Below are 14,381 nucleotides of genomic sequence, written 5' to 3'. Positions count from 1 at the left end.
TTTTGTGAAGAACTCTTGCCTTTCTCCAATGAACTCTGTGTCTAGTGAAGATGGCATGTTCTGCAAGTCCAGACTTTTCAGGTTTAAAGTATTCAATATAAGATTGGTGTTCTTCTAGCTGAATAGAGGCAGATCTTCCCGTTTGTCCGAAATAAGATAATCCACAAAAGCACGGAATCTGGTAGACACCTGGATGATTAAGATGTGGAAGCTTGTCCTTAGGAGAAGTGAGAAAGGTGGAGATTTTTCTAAATGGTCGAAAGGCATCAAAAATATTCAGTGTTTTAAAACTTTTGCTATACGTTCCTTGTACATAAGGGATAGTAATGCGCGTTATTTCTTCTGTGTTTGAAGAGGAAGACATATTAAAACTACTCAAAGTTCTTTTAATGAAGCAATTCTTATAACCATTAGATAGAAAGGAAGAAGTTATATATTGTAGTTCTTTCTGTAAAAGATCGTCTGAAGAACAAAAGGAGTGGGCCCGATGAACCAGTGTTTTATTAGTTCCTGCCTTTTGACTGGGATGGTGATGAGATTCCGCATGGATATAATGGCCTGTATGAGTCTTCTTTCTATAAACTGAGAAATGTAGGTTAGTTACCATCTGGTTGGCGAAGAATTAGAAGATCTAAAAAGCTAACTGCTTATTTGATTCTACTTCTAGGGTAAACTTGATATTCGGATGAAATGCGTTTAACTTAGTGAGAAATTGTTGAAGTTCATCCGAAGAGCCATTCCATACAGCAAAAATGTCACCGACATATCTCCCAGACCTACTCATTGGTTCAGATATGACAATGACATTTTTGCTGTATGGAATGGCTCTTCGGATGAACTTCAACAATTTCTCACTAAGTTAAATGCATTTCATCCTAATATCAAGTTTACCCTAGAAGTAGAATCAAATAAGCAGTTAGCCTTTTTAGATCTTCTAATTCTTTGCCAACCAGATGGTAACTAACCTACATTTCTCAGTTTATAGAAAGAAGACTCATACAGGCCATTATATCCATGTAGAATCTCATCACCATCCCAGTCAAAAGGCAGGAACTATTAAAACACTGGTTCATCGGGCCCACTCCTTTTGTTCTTCAGACGATCTTTTACAGAAAGAACTACAATATATAACTTCTTCCTTTCTATCTAATGGTTATAAGAATTGCTTCATTAAAAGAACTTTGAGTAGTTTTAATATGTCTTCCTCTTCAAACACAGAAGAAATAATGCGCATTACTATCCCTTATGTACAAGGCATCAGTGAACGTATAGCAAAAGTTTTAAAACCACTGAATATTTTTGTTGCCTTTCGACCGTTTAGAAAAATCTCCACCTTTCTCACTTCTCCTAAGGACAAGCTTCCACATCTTAATCATCCAGGTGTCTACCAGATTCCGTGCTCTTGTGGATTATCTTATTTCAGACAAACGGGAAGATCTGCCTCTATTGCTAGAAGAACACCAATCTTATATCGAATACTTTAAACCTGAAAAGTCTGGACTTGCAGAACATGCCATCTTCACTAGACACAGAGTTCTTGACAAAAGTCAGTTTCTCATGGAATGCCTTTAAAAAGAAACATGTGAAACTCTACTTCCTTCTCCTAACTTAAACAGATCTGACGGTTTACGTCTATCCTCTTTATGGGAGATAGTACTTTACAAATCAGCTAATCTTTCCTAACTTTTTATGTATTGATTTTTTTATTATTATTATTTTTATTTTTTTTTATATTTTTATTTTTATTTTTAGGAAAGTTATTGACCTTTTTAGTTATCTTACACCAGCTACTTAGGTGGCGCTTTTTGGAATTGTCAGTTATTGTTTAATTTGAGTTTAATGTACTGAAGATGCCTGTGATACACAGGCAAAAATTATACTATTAAATAATCTTTGTATGCGAGTTTTTTCCGTTATTAATTTTGTATAGACTGGGCAAAGGAGAACAGATGCAAGTTTAATGTTGCAAAGTGAATGATTTCGGGATGAAAACGTTACTAGCTATATACCACATTGGTGGAACTGTACTCCAGGAAACTGACAAAGCCAGTGATTTGGGAGTGTTGGTGGATAGGGAGTTAAAGTTTAGGAGGCACAGCAAAAATGGCTAAAGCAGCTCATCGGATTACTTGGTAACCGAAGAATACTTTGACAAGCAGAGACAAGCAGGTTATCGTTCCTCTTTATCGTATTGATAAGACCTCATCTTGACTACTGCACACAAATCTGGGTGCCAGGGTTTCTTGGTGATGATGACCAAGATGGTAGCAGATCTATGGAATGAACCTTATGAGAACAGGTTGAAGATTTGTGGGTCATAGAAACTGATTAATAGATGGAAAAGGGGTGATACGATTCAGACATACAAATTATCAAGAGGTTTTTACAAGATTAATTCAGAGGAAATTTTTCAGACAGGTCTAGTGGTGGGAGAACTAGGACCATCCATGGAAACTGAGTAAGAGTGTAAATTAAAGATGCCAAGAAATTATATTCTTGGTATCTGAAATTATATCTTCAGTTTGCACCTGAAGTATTTTTAGGACAGGACAAGAGTGTAGTTAGCAAGGGTGTCAGAACTAGGTTTTTTGCTTGGAGAGTAGTGAATGACTAGAATAGGTTGCTAGAGTCTGTTGTGGGTGCTATAACTGTGAATGAGTTCAAAGCAAAGTATGATAGATACTGCACAAATATTGGATAGTTCTTGAATGTTTAGGACCTCCCTCGATGAGTCTAAAGACTCCTTGGAGTAGCCCATCATGATAATAATAAATCATCTCATAAAACTCTCCCTTAAAATACTGTTTCTCACATACAGAATGTTATACCAAAAATATTTTAAAAAATGATTTATGTTATTCAGAAAAGAGTGATCCAATTAAATGGTTGATCCCCTCTCTTACAGACTTTCTTCACTTTCTCATAGGCATTATGTTTCCAGGTTATGCCTATTCTACAGATGTTTCATGCACTGTTCTACTGAATTGGTTACTATAAAACACATGCAATTGCTGGTCAACATTCATTTGCTGTCCAGCTCAAAATGTATTTCTTCTCTTTCATTCCATCTACTGCATTAGAACAGTCTTCTCAAAGATTACAATGCCAGCTGCTCAAAAAAGCATAAATGGGTTTCTTCTTTTTTCTTGACTACCTGCTCACACATGACTGATGTGTTATAGGTTTTGCAGTTTCTTGAGTGTGGAGTAGATATTAAAAAACAGTGTGGCAAGGTTTATGCAAGAATGACTAAGTAGAGGCTATGAAAAATTCTGGAAGAGAACCTCAGGAGATGAAAAAGCTATGTGTTGAAGCCAAATCTGGGTCTATCAGACAGATTTTTTACTTAATGACAAATAATCAAGAAACTGTGGGCCAATAAGAGGATCTGTATTTTTTAAGATTTGTAGATCTCAAAGAGGCACATATAAGAAAAGTGACAAGGCAAAAGCATTAAACACTATAATTATATGATGTAATTATACCATATACCACAAATAGACTTATACTTAAGTTGTAAGTCAGCTGTTAAAACTGAATGATGAATTCAATGTTTAATGTAAAATCATGTAAGAAAGTGCACACTATCTCCTGTTATTCATCTTTTAATGGATTGCTTTATGAAGAAAAGTGGTATTAAAACGGATATTAACATGTTCACACAGGGTAGTGGACATATTGTATTTGATGTACTTAGTAATGGTACAATACATGACAAATAATAAATCATTGTGCTTGCCAGGGAAACCAAAGTCACCTAGAAGAAAAAAATAATCTGCTGATTTCTGGATATATAACTAACCGATAATAAAGAGAAACTCTATATTTGGGTAGTATATTTAAATTGCTTGAAGTGTAGTGGATTATAGTTCAATCTTAATAAAACCTTAAAATACCTTGATAAGACATGAACCATTTTTGTACAATTGGCATGTTTAAGCAAGAAAACAGCAGGCATGAATACAAGCCAAATTGTTGCAAGCAAATATCCAATGATTTACAGTCATGGTATTATGGGGCCATGACAGGCCATTAAGCCTAACACAAAAGGAAGGATGTGGTATCGTGTGTAGTGCAGTAAATTACTATAACACAGAATGAATCACGCCATGCTGTAACCTCTTGCCTTACGCGCGCACGGACGCACGCACGCACGCACGCACACACACACACACACACACACACACACACACACACACACACACACCCTCTGTCGAAAAAGAAACCGAACTTTTGATAGAAAATAAAACACAGGCCAATTATAATCATTCAAATCATTTATTTCAATCAATATACTCTCCCTCAGCTTCGATACAGGGTTTGGCATAGTGAATTAATTCGTTAAATGAGTTTTTTATATCGGTTTTTGGGATACTGTTGAGGGTCGTAGTTACTGTCACTTGAACATTTTCAATGGTGTCGTATCACTTTCCTTTCATCGGTCGGGGGAAGAGAAAGAAGTCACAGGGTGCTAAATCAGATGAATACAAGTGGTCCAACACAAAAACTTGGTTTTTGCTCAAAAAATTGTCTCACAATGTTTGAACAATGAGATGGTGCATTATCATGCAAAAGTGACCAGCTGACTGAATCACGATATTCATGCCATGTGCGACAAATTCTTGCTATTAATCGCTTCAAAACTTCAAGATAAAACTCACCATTGATCGTTTGGCCAGGCAGAACGAATTCTTTTGGATAATGCCCTTGGAATCATAGAAACAAATCAGCACCGTCTTTACTTTTGACTTCCAAATAATTTTTTTTTTTCGGATGCCCCTCTTCTGGTGGTCTCCACTCAGCACTCTGGTGCTTTGTTTTGGACTACTCAAAACACCACATTTTGTCACCAGTAACGATCGTTTCAGGAAGTTTGAATCCTTACGAGCAGTTTTAATGAGGTCCTGGCAGTGTTCAATTCGATACATTTTTTTGGTCGTCAGTCAACTTGTGGGGAACAAATTGTGAATTCAATTTACGAAGACCCAAACTCTCATTCAAAATGTTGTGCACAGTTGATTTTGGAATCCCCAATTCATCTTCAATCAATCTCATGGATGATTTCAGGTTTTCTTTGGTGAAATCGCACACTTTTTGGATGTTAACTTCGCTCAGTCCAGTTTTGGATGGCCCGGCTTTTCACCGTCCTCAAGTGTCTCACGACCACTTTGAAATCGCTTAAACCACTCGTAAACTTGAGTACGAGATAAGCATTCATCACCGTATGCTTTTTGAAGCATTTGATGCATTTCGGTAAAACTTTTACCAAGCTTAACACAAAAGTCAATCGCAGCTCTCTGAAACTCATTTTCCGACCTTTCGTCAAAACACACTGTCACTATAACTCGGCTTCTAATGAAACAAATGTCATAAACAGTTGACAACACTAATGAAGGTTACCACTTTCGACAACAAAAAGATACAACAGATGGCACTGCTAGTTTCTATTTTTGAAAAGTTCGTTTCTTTTTGAACAGAGGGTGTATATGTGTGTGTATATATATATATGACATTTATGATTTACTTGATTTGGGGAAAACAGAGAAAGATTTTTTGTTCAATATAACTAACCAATAATAGTGTTTTTAAACATTGTCAGATTGGTAAATGTCTATAGAGAGAATCAAAATTCAAATGATATGATCACATGATTAGTCAGGACATGGCATGAATTACATGTATGTGTGTGTGTGCTGAGCACATAAATGAGCAAATCAACTTGTACACAATTTTTTGTTTGCCATGCACATTTATTTATTTATTTTATGAATAACTTATGATCAGCATGCACTTTTCCATAGTAACATATAATTTCTTTTTGTTTAACATATCCATAGTGTTGAAAAGATGGAAATGAAACTGTGATCTAAATAGAATCCTCCTCCTGATACACTAAAAGCAAAGATTTGCAGCACTAAGTATAGTACAGCATCCCAACAACTCACTTCAAAATATTGAATAAAGGAAATTTATTTTAAGAATGTTAGATGATCTCTCTCGGGGGGGGACCCTGTAACCCCTAGAGAGTGCATCCCCTGGGTGGTGGATAGGGGAGCTCACTATGTGTGTGTGTGTGTGTGTGTGTGGTGGGGTGGTCCGAATATACTGAATAAGGACTCGTGGACCAACAGGGCCATCATCTTGATTGTAAGGGAAGCGGCACTCCCATGGACCACTAGCTGTATCAGTCCTCTCCTTCTACTTTGAGGAAGATCCACTTACTTTAATCTTTCCTATAAGGCCTTATCAGCCAACTCTTCTTATTTTATGACCCTTATGCTATTAGAGTACTCGAGGGCCATTGAGTCTTTTCATTTCTGGCCTTACAACTATAAACCTTACTATAATTCTTCTATAATCTACTCTTTCCCCTTCAATATACCCTATTCCTCCTATGGGTTTAAATTCAGAAGAAGGCTAGTTCAGAAGCCTTTTAAGGTAGCAGCCCTACCGCTGAACTATTCCATTGTCAGCCTAGTCCCCTGACATAGAGAACATAATCCTAATTGTAAGCTGACAGAAAAAGATAATCAGATTGAATCTATGGGAAACGACCCTGGAATGGAAAAGGGAAAACGAAAATGGAAACGACAAAATATAATACACATAGCAAACTGGAATGTAAGAGGAATAGCATATAAAGAAATATAATTATACCAATTATTAAATGAAAGAAATTTTAAAATAGCAGTAATTACTGAAACAAAAAAGAAATTAAAAGGAACTATGAGAACCGAAATTAATGTGATATACAGTGGAGTCGACAGAGACCAAAGAGCACAAGCAGGAGTCATGATTGGATTCATAACTCCCTTTCAAAACAGTTAAAACATTATAAATTATGGAATGAAAGAATAACAGAAGCTAGAATAAAAATAGATAGAGGCTATTTAACAATAATTGGTTTATATGCCCCAGAAGAAGGAAGAGAACAGGATAATATCGATTTTTATAATCAGCTACAAAACATATATAATAAAATAAATAAAAATGATTACGTAATTTTAGCAGGAGACTTAAATGCAAGAATTGGAAACACAAAAATTAATAATAATATAGGAATACATGGAGAACACACTCTAAATAGAAATGGTAAAAAATTGATTGACTTTGTAGTTTATAATAACCTAAAAATAATGAATTCCTTCTATAAACATAAAGACATACATAAATATACGTGGGCAGCAAGAGGATGGAAATCAATATTAGATTACTTCATATTAAATGAAAAGACATCAAAATTTTCACTAGATGTTAGAGTTCACAGAGGATATGAAATAAGTGACCACTTCCTTGTTAAAATAAAATTAAGATTACCACCTAAATGGCTACAAGTAACAAGAACAGAAAGAAAAATTGAAACATTTGTTTATAAAACTAGACTATTGAATGACACAAATGTACAATGGCTATATGAACAAAGAATTAACCAATATCTAGATAAAATAAAACAAAGTGAAGAAATAGAAATAGAATGGCTTAATATAAAAACAATACTAAATGCAGCAGCAAATGAAAGCTTAGGAAAGACCAAAAAATTCAATGAAAGGAAAAAACTGAAGATCTGGGATGATACAATTAAAGAAATAATCAAAAAGAAAAAAGAAGCCTATCACAAATGGTTAAGCAGTAAAAGATTAGAAGATGAAATAGAATATAAAAGAATAAGAGCCATAGCTAAAAGAGAAGTCAGAAAAATACAGAAAATCATGGAACAAATTGGTTTCTAATTTATAACATGATTATATAAAATAAGACCCAATGTATATAAGATTTTGAAACACTTAAATGCAGATACCAAAGAAAACATAAAATTAAACACTGATTTTAAATTAGAAGAATTTCTAAATTACTACACAGAACTGTGGACAGACAAATATTTTAAAAAAGACAACTGGCAAACAATTAACGAAAATGAAATAATTAAAGAAGAATTTTAGAAATCAGCCCGAAAGAAAGAAACAGAAAATTACCGGGAGAAGATAAACTAGGTTCAGTACTATATAATGGAACAAGATTCAAAGAAAGACTCTTATTATTTTTAAATAAAATTTACTCAACTGGTATCCCCCCCAATAGAATGGAAAAAAAGCAATTGTGATTCCTATCTTTAAAAAAAGGTAATATATGACCCTAAAAACTATAGAGGTATCAGTATAGTAAATTCGTGTTACAAAATATATAGCAGAATCTTAAATAGCAAACTAATGAAATATTCCGAAAACTTTATTTTACAAGTACAGAATGGATTTAGAAAAGGACGATCATGTATAGACCTGGCCTTTTGCCTAAAATTAATAATAGAGAAAAGAAGAGAATACAATTTTGAAACACATATTGCATTTATTGACTTGGAAAAAGCATTTGACAAAGTTAAAAGAAACATATTATTTAACATATTAAAAGACAGACAAATACCAAATAATATCCTAAAAGCTATCACAAGTATATATGAAAATAACACTGGCCAACAAAAAAAAAAATTTTTCTGCTGATTATGATCTGACACTTGTTTTTTACTAATTTGGGTGTGCTGATTTCAAGTATCAAACCCATTTTTCTCTATCACATCAGGTTTTTCCTCTATGGCATTTTCTTTTTGCTAATTTGTAAGTTTTTGTTAGTTTTTAGGAGGCAGTACTATTTAGAGGATCAAAAAAATCGATTTTTTAATATTATTTTCTAAAAGTATGTACTTTTAAAAATCTGTTCCTAACTTTTTATCAAGACATTTGAAAAATTCCCGAAGATATAGCCGATTATTCAAAGCGGTGCGCAGATCAGAATCGGAGCGCTCACCGCTCTCGCTTGTTAGTAAACGAATAAATGCGTAAGAACCTGCAATGGCACGTACTAGCGCTTTCAATGCGAGAGGCCGATAACCGACCTAATACATTTAGGTGATGAAACGTAGGCGATGACAACTGCCTAAAACAAATGAATGCTATATGCGTCCTAGCAGACAAAGAACGATCGAAATCAGTCAATCGTTAATCGATCGTGAAAGTATGATGAGCACTTATAACGTTTCAATAAAGTGTGGTTTTTTTTGTCTTGTTAATTGCATGTTAGCCGGCAGTGAAGAAAATGCATCATGTCTACTACTCGAAATTGTGTCAATAGTATAGATTCCTTCTGCTACATTTGTGTCAGCTTTACTGTTCCCAGTCAAAGGACAAATATCACTGATTTCATTAAGAAAGTGTACTTTGCATACTTGGATGTAAAAATTGCAGATCAGGACAAATCATGGGCTCCAAATAAAGTGTGTAAGTCATGTGTAGAAAATTTATGACAGTGGAGCAAGGGAAAACGCCAAAAATTAGCTTTTGGCATTCCAGTGATTTGGCATGAACCGAAAAATCACGTAGATGATTGCTATTTTTGTTTAGTTCAGACTTCTGGTTATAATAAGAAGAATAAGAAAAAAATTGTGTATCCAAATCTCGACTCAGCAATTCGGCCAGTTGCTCATTCCAATGAAACAGCCATGCCAATTTATAAAGGACTTCCTTTACTTCAGAACGAGCATGATCGGGATATGCCAGATGTTCTTGAGGAGCAAGACCCGGATGTTGATTTAGACAATGAAAATTTAATTTCTAGTTCTGGACCGCAACGTTTTACTCAAGCGGAATTGAATGACTTAGTAATAGATTTCGGCCTATCAAAGGAATCATCGGAATTGTTAGCTTCAAGATGAAATGAAAAAACTTACTGGAGCAAGATACGAAGATAACTTTTTATCGTAGCAGGGAAAGTAATCTTGTACAATATTTTAAACACAAGTGTGGGTTTGTTTACTGTAACAATGTGTCAGGTTTACTAACTGAAATGAGTGTTGTACAATATCATCCAAATGAGTGGCATTTATTTATCGACAGTTCAAGCAAGTCTCAAGTGTGTCTTACTACACAATGGGAATGTATATGGCTCAATTCCTATTGGCTATTCAGTCCACTTAAAGGAAACATATGACGACATTAAAAAGGTTCTGAAGTTATTAAAATATACAGACCATAACTGGATCATCTGTGTTGATCTTAAAATGGTGAACTTTTTACTTGGCTTTCAAACAGGATATGCAAAGTTTCCATGTTTTCTATGCTTCTGGGATAGTTGCTAGAAACCAACACTGGAGTCAGAAACATTGGCCTCTTAGAATATCCTTAAATGTTGCCCGTAATAATAATAAGAAGAAGAAGAAAGACAAGGTAAAACATCAATATAATCTTTTATATGCTGAAAATGGCTTATAGTATAAATCTGGAAAGATACATCTTTCCTTTTTAGTTGTTTCACTTTCTTTCTATGCAGGTAGAAAGAAAGTTAAAAACATGTATAATTACAAGCTGTTTATCTCCTGATTTAATCACATTTCTTATTTCTTCAAATTTGATTCTACTTAATATGCTTTGTACATTCTCTTAATTTTTTTCTAATCTGTTATATCATCTTCAAATTAGAAGTCTTACCTAATCTAATTAGATTCATAACTGTTTCCACAATTTCATTTATAATAATTTGGAATGGCAAGGATAAACAATAACTTATTCCACTTTGTTTTTATAAACAGTTTATCTCACACACTGCTTGCATAATTTCTTGCATGCATAGCTCACTTCATCTTCAATGGCTAAATCAGGGGTCTTCAACCTTTCAGACAGTGTGGGCCGCATTAAAAATTTCAATGAAGCTCGTGGGCCACTAAGCTATACTGCAGTATTTAGAATTGTAAGATGCTTTCCATATTCATGAGGAACACTGTGCATTTGATACTTGACATAAAATCCTATAAAAATAAACAAACTCAGCTTTAAGAGCATAGGTAGGAGTCGGGTTCATGATAAGTAAATACAATCAATACTTGAAAAAAGATAATTTAATGAAGAATTGTAAAAAATGAAGAAAACGTTCATTTTTTACAATGTCAATGGGCAACTTGGTGATGTTTTTCCTTGACCAGCTTATCGATGTTGGCATGGATGTTGGAAGTCGCTATGCGCAGAGTATTCTCGAGATGTTGGTCCATAATCTGAGTTCTTGTCTTGGACCCACATGCTTCATTCTGGAGAAGAACTGCTCATCACATAAGTATGTGCTTCCTAACAAAGTGCACATCTTCAAAGCATGCCAGTGAAGATTAGGGAATGCATCCTCAGAAATGTAGTCTTTGTAAAATGTAAGCAAGGCATATTGAATAATTTTTCTCTGGCATTGAAAATAAATCTGTTGGTTATAAAAATCACTAAATCTCTCTTCTAACTCACTTCGCAACATGGCTAATTTTGTAGCATATTCATCAAGAGATGAACAGTTGGACTCAGCAAGAAGCTGAAAATGAATTAAGTATTTTTCTACGAGTTGTGCCTCCCAAAGTTTGAGCTTGGCCACAAAAGTTTTGTTGTGATTAAAAGAGTGTGCACCAGTTGATCTTTGGATTGTAGCCGCGTATTTAGGCGATTCATATGCAACGAGATGTCGGTCACAAAAACAAAATCTGTCACCCCCTTCGGATTGTTAAATTCCACAATCGGTGGAATCTGTTTTATTTTGCTCCTTAAGTCAAAGACTCTTTTAAGAACCTTCCCTCTGCTCAACCAATGCACATCACTATAAACCACATCACCATGATCTGCTTCACAATCTTGGGTCAAAAACTCTTGGAATTGACAATGATTCAATCCTCTTGCCCTAATAATGTTGACGACAGTCTCAATAACTTTCATGACATTCTCAAATCCAATAGTTTTCACACACAAAATCTCCTAGTGAATTAAATAGTGGTAATGGACGAAATCTTTTCCTTCTAGTTCTGGTTCTTTCCGTAGCAGCACAACAAACCCTTCGTTCTTTCCCACCATAGAAGGGGCACGATCAGTTACCACACCCTCCATTTTAGTTAAGCTGAGGTCGAAATGCTGGAGCATGTTCTTGGCGACTTCAAGAATATCAGTGCCTTTCATTGTTCCCTTCATAGGTATGAGCGCTAGCAGTTCTTCTATCACACTGCATTGTTAATCAATGCCACGGACAAAGATAGCAGTTGTGCTGCATCCTTCACATCTGCTGTCATCTAAAGCAAGTGAAAATGATGTAAATTTGGACAACTGTTTTTTTTAAAAGTTCCTTCAATGTCATTGGCAAGTTCTTCAACACATCATGCTACAGTTTCCCCAAACAAACACGTTTTTTTAAACACTTCCTTATTATTTGGGCACAGAATATCCCCAGCAGCAATGAGACACTCTTTCATAAACTCGCTGTCCAAGAAGGCTTTTGATTTTTTAGCAATTTTTTTTAGCTATTACATAACTTACTTTGACGAATGCTTCACTCTCTTCCCTCTGCCTTTTAACCGTACCCTACTGGCATTTTAAATCAATTTGGAGACGGTTCACTTTGTCCACACGAAGCCACCCTTGAAGGTGATCGAAATTGGATGCATGCTTTGTCTCATAGTGTCATTTTATATTGTATTCTTTTGATACTGACAGTGACTCACGACAAATTAAATACACTGGCTTATCATCAATCAGCACAAAAAAATGCAAATTGGTTCACTTTTCATTAAAAACCTGACAAGAATCACTTGCTTTACGCTTTTTACTCTTAGATGCCATAGTGATGGAAGTTGAACCCAAAAAATTATCCAAAATGGCCATGTAACGGTTATTATCCACTGAATATGTCTCACACTAATGAAAAAAGTCTGGCAATATAAAACCACAATAGGCTATGGCTGACACGGTGAACCTGCATACACTTATACACGAATATCAAGAGATGAACAGTGGAACTCAGCAAGAAGCTGAAAATGAGTTAAGTCTTTTTTTGTGGGTTGTGCCTCACAAAGTTTGAGCTTGGCCACAAAAGCTTTGATGTGATCAAACTGTTCATGACTGCCTGTGGATGAGATCCTCTTGTATTTATATGAAAATAACAAAGTATCGAGAACCTTCGAGATGGTTCTCGAAGGCACTAAACAGTGCACTTGAACGAACTACTGCTTCAGCCATTACCTGCAATGTTAGTACTAGTACTTAAGTACTGCTTGGCACTGGTAGATGGCTGAAGAAGCATGTCTATTTAATATTTATTTTTATAGGATTTTATGTAAAGTATCAAATGCACAGCGTTCCTTGTGAATTTGGAAAGCATCTTGCAATTCTAAATACCTCAGTATAGCTTAGTGGCCTGTGGGCTTCATTGAAATTATTTTTTTATTTAATCACGTTTTAACGTTAAGTAGTTATTTTTTCAAAATGGCCAGCGGGTCACAGCAAAGAGCTCCGTGGGCCATGCAGTGAAGACCCCTGAACTAAATGGACCATTTAGACTTAATGTTGGCACCATCAGATTTCTCTGTCATAGACTGCATTTGTGGCAAGGTGTTCATCCAGTTGCCTTAGGTCTTTATTGCCACATCCATCTTACTTAGGGGTCTTCCTGCAGGTCTTTTGGCAATTCTATATGTAAGTACTCATATGATCGATTGCTCATCAGCCCTCTAGGCATAGCCAAACTATTCAATTCTCTTATTTTTTTGAGAATGGTAGAACATTGGGTGTTTCAGCAGGTTTCTTAATTCTCATGTCCCTGTTCATCCAATCCAGTATTTTGATTGTAAGATAGTCTAAAAATCTTTCAATACTTTTCTTTCAAATGAAACAAGTTTTCTATTATCTCCATTTATTTTTACCTATGTCTCACAACTGTTAGTTTATAATCAGAAGTAAATAACAAACATAATTTTCTTCTAATTTTCTTGATAAAATTCTGGATTTTAGTAAGATTTCAAAGTATCCATAACTGGCATTCCCAACTTTTTCCACGATATCACAATGCATGTCTATAGTTGTTAATGTTGACTTCTACATATTTAAAATTATCCATTTGCTCCTGCTCCAAGATATAATTAACAATGGCTAAGATGAATCAATCAAAATGGGTTTGTGAAATGCACATATTTAGTTTTTTCTGGTTTATGACAAGATCATGCTCATTTGCCTTAATTAAATTAGACATAATTTGTATAACATTACAATGAGTCTTCAAGGTTAATGAAATCATCAGCAAAAGCCAATAGGATGTTCCATCTGTTGAACTCCATTCTCCTATGAAATGCTCTGTATATACAAGTTGTTATATTAAAGTTAATTGTTATATTATATACAAGTTAATAAATTGTTAATAAATGTGGCATAAGAAAAAGGAAAAAGTCATTCTCTAATGACTTTTTCCTATGCTAGGAAACACAGGATTAGAGAAAGAGAGCATCTTCTTGAGGTCCAGATTTTATTTCAAGACTTGATGAATATTCATGTAAAAAAACACCTTGCCGAGAGTGCAGCAATTAGTTGTTTCTGCTGTATCTAACT

The 14,381-nt window shown here is 34.8% G+C and overlaps 1 protein-coding gene across 1 annotated transcript in view; it reads right to left on the bottom strand.

Moving 5' to 3' along the window:
* LOC150100200 (uncharacterized) overlaps window positions 1-14,381 on the bottom strand; it is a 260,605-nt gene that overhangs the window by 216,065 nt on the left and 30,159 nt on the right. The gene's annotated exons all lie outside the window — the stretch shown is intronic.

Source organism: Typopeltis vanoorti, chromosome 13 (assembly GCF_054136105.1).
Source record: "Typopeltis vanoorti isolate ZY-2024b chromosome 13, IOZ_Tvanoo_1.0, whole genome shotgun sequence".
Taxonomy (NCBI): Eukaryota; Metazoa; Arthropoda; class Arachnida; order Uropygi; family Thelyphonidae; genus Typopeltis; species Typopeltis vanoorti.
Note: the sequence above shows the minus strand (reverse complement) of the source record. Positions and strands in the feature narration are given on the sequence as shown.